At 42.1% G+C, this 7,696-nt stretch overlaps 1 long non-coding RNA gene across 1 annotated transcript; it reads right to left on the reverse strand.

Moving 5' to 3' along the window:
- Positions 1-1,219: 1,219 nt before the first annotated feature.
- Positions 1,220-3,310, reverse strand: LOC119793832. Its single transcript, XR_005282140.1, has 2 exons — positions 3,077-3,310; positions 1,220-1,514 (listed from the first exon to the last, which is right to left on the reverse strand). It is a non-coding gene; the product is annotated as an uncharacterized LOC119793832 (long non-coding RNA).
- Positions 3,311-7,696: the final 4,386 nt, after the last annotated feature.

Here is a 7,696-nt window from a genome sequence, read left to right on the forward strand (position 1 = left end):
CAGAATGGGAGAACAGAGATGGAATGAAGCAGAATGATGAAAAGGGGTCCCTATGTCCTCCAGCACTCTAAGCCTATAGCACTACTATAGAGATAGCTCAGGATAACCTGAGTCACTCTAAGTATAAGCTTTATCAAGAAGGAAAGTTTTAAGCCTTGCCTTAAAAGTAGACATGGTATTTGCCTTGCAGACTAATGTTGGTAATTGGTTCGCTAGGAAAGGAGCCTGATAACTAAAAGATCTGCCCCCTATTCTTCCTTTAGACATTCTAGGAACCACTAGTAAACCTGCAGATTGAGAGGGAAGTGATCTGTTAGGAACAAAACAAACAATCATATCTCTGATGGGAAGCAGGATTTTAAATTCTATTCTGGATTTACCAGGAAGTTAATGAAGAGAAGCTAGGATAGGAGAGATATGATATCTCTTTTTAAATTTTCTTTAGAACTCTGGCTGCAGTATTTTGGATCAGCTGAAGGCTTTTAACTACAGTTTGTGGACTTTGTTGGGTTTTAATCCAGAGAAATGTGAGTTTAAAAGATTAAAAGGAAAATGATCAACACAGAGACAGGATTTTGTGACGTCAGCGTGTGCCGGGTGGAGAGAAGATCCTGGCTTGGAAAGCCATCACCTTCTCCCACAGATCCCTTCATGGCAAAGCCTTTTATTAACAGTTTACAACATCAAACAGGCGGGCCTAAAACAGCAGACCCAATAATGATTGTCTGAGAGGATGCAGGTAACAAGATAGTGTGAATTGACCAACTGGCTGGATGGAAGTCACACATCCGTGTGATTCTGCCTCATGACCTACAGGAGGTCATAAAAGTTTATGACCCTTCTGGTTGAAACACAGGATAGTTATCACTCTAACATTTCCATCCTCTTATACATAAAAACATCAGCATCTTTCAATTCATATTTTATTCGTAGGAGTAGGAATATGAGTACAAACATAACAGTCTGTTTTGTTCAAATCTTCAGCAACATGTTTTGCATGTTGCCACCACATCTTGGCACTGTAGGATGACTTGCTGTGGATCCATCAAAAATCATCCTGCTCTTCCTTTGTTTCAGACAGTCAGTTTGAGTTCCTAGGAACACCGGTCCAACAGTCATCACCGGGCAGCATAACCACTTTGGTTTTTCAGATCTTTGCCAGTCCGTCCAAGGAAACACCCACTAACCGGACTCTAAAAGACTGGGTTAGGTTGTTCCCTTCACCAGCGTTGAGACGAGTGGTCCTAAAAAAACCAAACCCCTTTGAAGCTGGACTTCACCACAGATCTATACCTTAGTCGTGGGGTCCCTGTGAAAGTAACTGGGCTTTTTTGCTGTGGAAAGTTTTTAATCAGTTTACAATGACTCTGGTGGATCCAAGTGTCTCTCTCCTGGATTTTCACGGCAGTGGGGGTTGTTAGTTGCACTTTGTAGGGTCCTTCCCACCTCGGAGCTTTCCAAGTTTTCCTTTTGATGATTTTAATCAGCACTCGGTCTCCAGGCTTCAGGCCTTCCTGTGGGGAAACAAAAGGAGCACTAGGCAGATTACATGTTTTCCGAACAGTTTTGTCGCTGAAAAGCTTCAGCATCCACTTAGTTAGCGGGTCAATGTCATCTTGTTCGTTTTCTGCCCATGGCTTTCCTGTTTCTGCCATGAATTTTCTCAATCTATTTTTAACATCCTCGAACCATTTAACTGGGTTCTGTCTGGCTGGAGGTAAACCTCGACAGGCAGTCCGCATCTCTGCATCTGTCCATGGCCCACACACAAGAACAGTGGGTCCACAATCCAGTGGGTCACCATCTTGGGGTCCCGTGCGTTGACCACAATGAGGGTTGGCCACCTCCAACACCGGAAAAGCACATGCCCCCCCCTCAGGATCTTGGTCCTGTTCTTGTTTTTTTTAATTCAGCCAATCTTGGATAAATAGGGGCAGATGGGCCCCTTCCACAAGCCTCCACTTGATAATCATCCCTGTAACACTTCGAATCAAGCTTCACATCCCCCCCTGATCCTCCCAACTCATGCTCACAAGAGTCAGAGGCACTGAGTTCCATACCATCATCAGAGGACGACACGGACAGGGGGCCTGCTCCTGCTCCTCCAATATCACCACACGATGGTGGGGCCACTGGAGGAGGAACAGTGGCATGGCTGTGTTCATATTCACCGTGATGGGGTTTATCTCCACTTTCCTGCGCAGTTGATGCCACTGCTTGAACCCCATCACCCCCTTGAATTTGATTAGGGTCAGGATATTGAGGAATCATACGGGATACAACAGTTTCTTCATCAGCTTTAATTTTTACAGCAGCAATTGTAGCTGTCTTTCTATCCTTCTTCTGTTGTATTTGGCTTTCCCTATTTTTTGCTTGCATAATCCACTTATTTAACTCTTCTAATTCTTTTCTGTATTTAGCTTGTTTTCTTTTTGATTTATACACCAACTTCATCTCCATCTTCTGCTGAATCTTTGTCAGCGGCTCAACTCTCAACTTTCCATCCCAGCCCTCCTTCTCAATCCACTTTCTGGCAAACTCTGGGTCACCACCACAACACGCCACCATCCATCTAACATCACCTGGCATTTCCTTCTTACTACTACCTTGTCCCATTTTTAAAGAATTTAGTCCAGTACACAGCGGTTCGATTGTTTCCTCACACACTTTCACACAGTCACACACACCTAAGGCCTAATATTTTTTATTTTTTAACCAACATAGAGTCCCAGACTCAAATGCACAGAATACCGATCCCAGATCTATCACAACAAACCCCTGTTTGTCAAATATTCTAGCGACTACAACTAGTTATAGCTTTCACACAGAGGGTCCCAGACCCAAACGCACAGAATACCGATCCCAGATCTATCACAACAAACCCTGTTTGTCAAATATTCTAGTGACTACAACTAGTTATAGCTTTCACACAGAGGGTCCCTGACCCAAAACGCATAGAATACCGATCCCAGATCTCCCACAACAAACCCTGTTTGTCAAATATTCTAGCGACTACAACTAGTTATAGCTTTCACATGGTCCCAGACCAGCTTTTAATAAAAAACCTTAGGCGTACCGTTTCTGTGCAGATCAGTCCTCAGCTTGAGTCGTCACCAGGATGTCCAGGGCAGGGCTGGACCAACCTATTGGCTCCGTCCGGCAAAGGGTGGACGGCTGTTGACAGTTTCTTGGCCTTGGTCCCGCACGGTCCTGGACAATTGGATCTTGACTCCCGGAGTTTCAGCACCAAAAATGTTGGGTTTTTAATCCAGAGAAATGTGAGTTTAAAAGATTAAAAGGAAAATGATCAACACAGAGACAGGATTTTGTGACGTCAGCGTGTGCCGGGTGGAGAGAAGATCCTGGCTTGGAAAGCCATCACCTTCTCCCACAGATCCCTTCATGGCAAAGCCTTTTATTAACAGTTTACAACATCAAACAGGCGGGCCTAAAACAGCAGACCCAATAATGATTGTCTGAGAGGATGCAGGTAACAAGATGGTGTGAATTGACCAACTGGCTGGATGGAAGTCACACATCCGTGTGATTCTGCCTCATGACCTACAGGAGGTCATAAAAGTTTATGACCCTTCTGGTTGAAACACAGGATAGTTATCACTCTAACAGACTTCCTGATAGTAAAGATTTACAAATGCATGGACTAGTTTCTCAGCATCACCCCTGGACAGAATATTTCTAATTTTTGCAATATTACACAGATGAAAGAAGGAAAATCAGAAAACCTTTTTGATTTGGCATTATTCAGATGTTTTCACTTGCCTTTCAGGGCTTCCGTAAGATGGTCTGACTTCGAATAAAACCTGATTTCTTCATCTCCAATAATTGAATAACAAGCTTCCTAATCTTAAAAAAACAAAAAAACAAAAAAAAAAACACTTTGTCAGGACTCCAGTCTGCGTGTTTGTCTTTTGTGTTGTTCTCCCTTCCACCACCAGGAGGAGCCTGGTTCCGGTACACCCTCTTCCGCCCTCCACCGAATCAGACATACTCTGGAAAACCAGCACACAGATTGGAGTCAAGGATCCTTCACCTCTCTGGAAATGTTAGTCAAAAAACAGATCCTCTTCTTCAAGATCAACGAATCAAATTTCCCACTGAGCCTGAACTTACAGTCTGTCTTCCCCTCGCCTTCCAGTTCCGGCTGAGCAGAGTACCGAGAGACTCTGCACCGAGCTTAACCTCTTCAATAAAACCTGATGAACCTTTCATCTGTGTCTCTCTGTTTGGTTTCACTGCATGTTGGTCCGAGCCTTAGATAAAATCATGACACACTTGAACCAAAGTCTATGCATTTTCAAATTCACATCACTCTGGAAAAGCAGTACTGTAATGACTCAGAACCGAGGGACCCAGTTTTCAGGCAAGACAGACAGCGGGATAACTTAAAAAGTGTTTATTTAAGCAACAACGGATGGTATGCGGATCTGCAGCGGCAGCAGCTTGGGCGTTCGAGGCAGGTACCACTGGCGAGAGGAAACGCAGGTTAGTGACCATGAAAACCTGATGGAGGATGATCTGAAGGCATGAGTCACTAATGTGCTTTAGAGTTCAGACCGTGCCCAGAGGACGAGGTGATACCAGCTGGTCAGCTGACAAGATGCAGCACTTGCCGCACAGAGAGTTCGAAAAGCTGAAGCCTTGAAGGACATAGAACTGACAGGTGATCAGATCCGGGCAGATAACGGTGGAAGGCAGGATAATCCAGTGGGTGAAGTCAAGAGGCAGATCCAGGTTCAGTCTACAGTAGAATGCAACAGAATCCGAAGACAGGTCAGGCAAACCGATCCGAACGGGCAGGCAGGCTCAAAGGTCCGAAGACAGAAACAGGTCAGCATCAGGCAATCAGAATACTATTAGTAATGCTAGAAAAAACTCTCACCAAAGGCTGAAGAATAATGTGGCACTGATGGATGGAACCAAGCACTTTAAATAGAAGCAGAAGCAGGTGGATCTGATGAGTAGTGATGAGAAATGGGGCAGAGTTAGGTGAACGAATAGAGCAATTAAGCCAGCCATAAGCAACAAGATCATGACAGTACTAAGGCCCTCATACATAACGATTTGCAGCCCTGCTAAACCTGTGTAAAATCTTTTACACTGCAGAAGAAAAATCTCGTGCTAAAGTTAACAAAAATTTACACTTTGAGTTTAATACATTCATTCACTGAGATTAAAAAATGTTAATAGAAAATTTCTATCAATATCAACTTCACGTGTCACAGGCACGGACACCGTCAACAGCTTAAACATTAAAAAGAAACAAATCAAAAAGCATCAAACTATAAGTAAAAGAATATTTTGCAAAAATGTAAATTTCAAATGTATTCCCTTATTTAAAAAAAAATCATTATTCCAATTACAGAATAAGCTTGTCACCGATCATTTTATATGATCACTTTAAACTGGTTACTTTGTTCACATTCTGAAACATCACATTGATAGCAATCTGTCATGTTTTCTTGTCTCAAGTCTACTGGTCTCTCTTGCACTATGTTTCCACCACAGAAGGAAAGTCAGTCTTCACTCCTCTAAAAAACTCAACCTAACATGACAGGGTAATGATGCACTATTATGAGCGTGTGAATGAATTTCCATTTCTGACACTTTGAATTTCTGTACAGCAGTGAGTATTGACTAAGGACCAACATTAACAGAAATTAATGGAATGATAATTTGCCATTAACAGCTTGAACCCGTGCACCAGCTGGCCTGGAGGAGCACCAAATAGCCGCCTCCGGCTGGGCAACACACAACAAACTGTTGCTGAGTGAAAAGAAGGCAGCCAAGCGATGCTTGATCATTTGGCATGGGGCTCAATTTATTCCAGCACAAACACAAACACTTAGCATGTTGTCATTCAGAACAGCTTTCATTTTCAGCCTACCTCCCTCTTCCTTTGAATTACAAGCAGAATTGCAGCTCATTATTAACGTGCTGCCAACTTTGTATGTTGATGTGAAGTGGAGTGCCTTGGTTCAAACTGTTTAACTGCTTCTGCTTTTAGCTCATTTTATTTTTGTTTTCTTATTATCATTCTATAATTACCAATATGTCTATGCTTCCAATAGTAAATGTCAGTATTGGGAAGAAAATACATCTATTACAGCTCTGTAAAACAAAAATAATACATTTTAACACAACTGATCAAAAAACAGATTTGCAAATACTTTTGTAATTAGAAAAAAAATAATTCCTGTCTCTCAAACGAAATAGAACAAACTCATTTTGTAAGAAAAATGTTATGGCCAGACAAGATTTATCAATAAGGGAGTATCCATTTTAATCTGACCCTTTGACCAATCAGAGGCCTCCTTTCTGCAGCACTGTCTGTGGTCACCTACAACTTTGGAGGGGTGCATCAGAGTGCCTGCAACAGTGGTGGAGGCAAATTTGCATTCACAGCGAAACACACGCAGACGACCTGGTTTCTGAATATAAATCAGCCTTAAATGCACCAGGGAGCGTTATCAAAGATCCTTCCTCCGAGCAGCTGTAAGATTCTATAACTACCACTGTTCCCAACAACCGCAACAAGTTGTTACATTCATGTTGATTTTGCACAGTTGCTATCTTAGTCAGTTAAATAGCATGCTGCTGTCATTTTGCACATCTATGCTATTGCTGCTATTTTCAAATATCCATTGCTGTAAAAATCTCCACAGCTGTACTCTAAAGTGTTGGGAGCTGGAGAAGTTCCATCTTTCTCCAGCAGAGTCCGCCATGGATCCTCCTGAGCTGAGCCTTCGACACACCTGAGGCGCATCTCATCATCAGAGGATCCACAGTATATAACCTGCCTTCAGACCTTGCCTCGACGCTGCAGTGTTAAATCCAGTTTGGAATCCTGTTTTTCTCTTGTGAGCTCTGGATGAGCTTAATCTGCCGAGCTTGCCCTCTGAGCCAAACCTGAAGACTCTTCTCTGGATTCCCATGCAGCTCTGGACTAAGAACTGGAAACCCAAAGCCAAGGTCTGCCCTCACGCTAGAAGTAAGACGCTGAAGCAGTTATCGGACTCTGCTGAACTAAACAATCTCTGGAGCCAATTCTCTCAAAGCCTAAACCGGACTTCTCAAGACTCCAGTGAACCAGCCCCCAGGCCTGAACCAGTACCTGTGTTATTTCCATGTGCTTGTGAACAATAAACTTGTTAAACTTTTCTTCAGTCTCCGTGGTGTTCTGCATATTGGGCTTTTCAGTAACCCATCATGACATAAAGCACAGTATTTTATTGTTTGTCTTGTAACCCTTCACTATTATGCTATTCGTACAAATTTTTCTAAGGTCCACATTTGTGTGACCAATGTTTTTCTATAATCTTTTTGTTGCTGTAAACACCAGAATTTCCCCATTATGGGACAATAAAGGGATATTCTATTCTATTCTATTCTTTTCTATTCTATTCTATTCTATTCTATTCTATTCTATTCTATTCTATTCTATTCTATTCTTATCTATTCTATTCTATTCTATTCTATGCTATTTCATCTAAACCCTAAATATAAACATCAATGTTTTAGTTTTAAACATCTTCCTGTTTGTGAATTTAAGTGATTGATTTCATCAGCCGCTTTATATAAAATTGACAATCACTACTGGTTTATAAGGACTTTCTCATCATTTTGTGCCCTCTTCATATGGATCAATATGAAAAAATGTAATGTTATTTTGTTCGGT

Source organism: Cyprinodon tularosa, unplaced genomic scaffold, assembly GCF_016077235.1.
Source record: "Cyprinodon tularosa strain WSP-4 unplaced genomic scaffold, ASM1607723v1 ctg460, whole genome shotgun sequence".
Classification (NCBI taxonomy): Eukaryota; Metazoa; Chordata; class Actinopteri; order Cyprinodontiformes; family Cyprinodontidae; genus Cyprinodon; species Cyprinodon tularosa.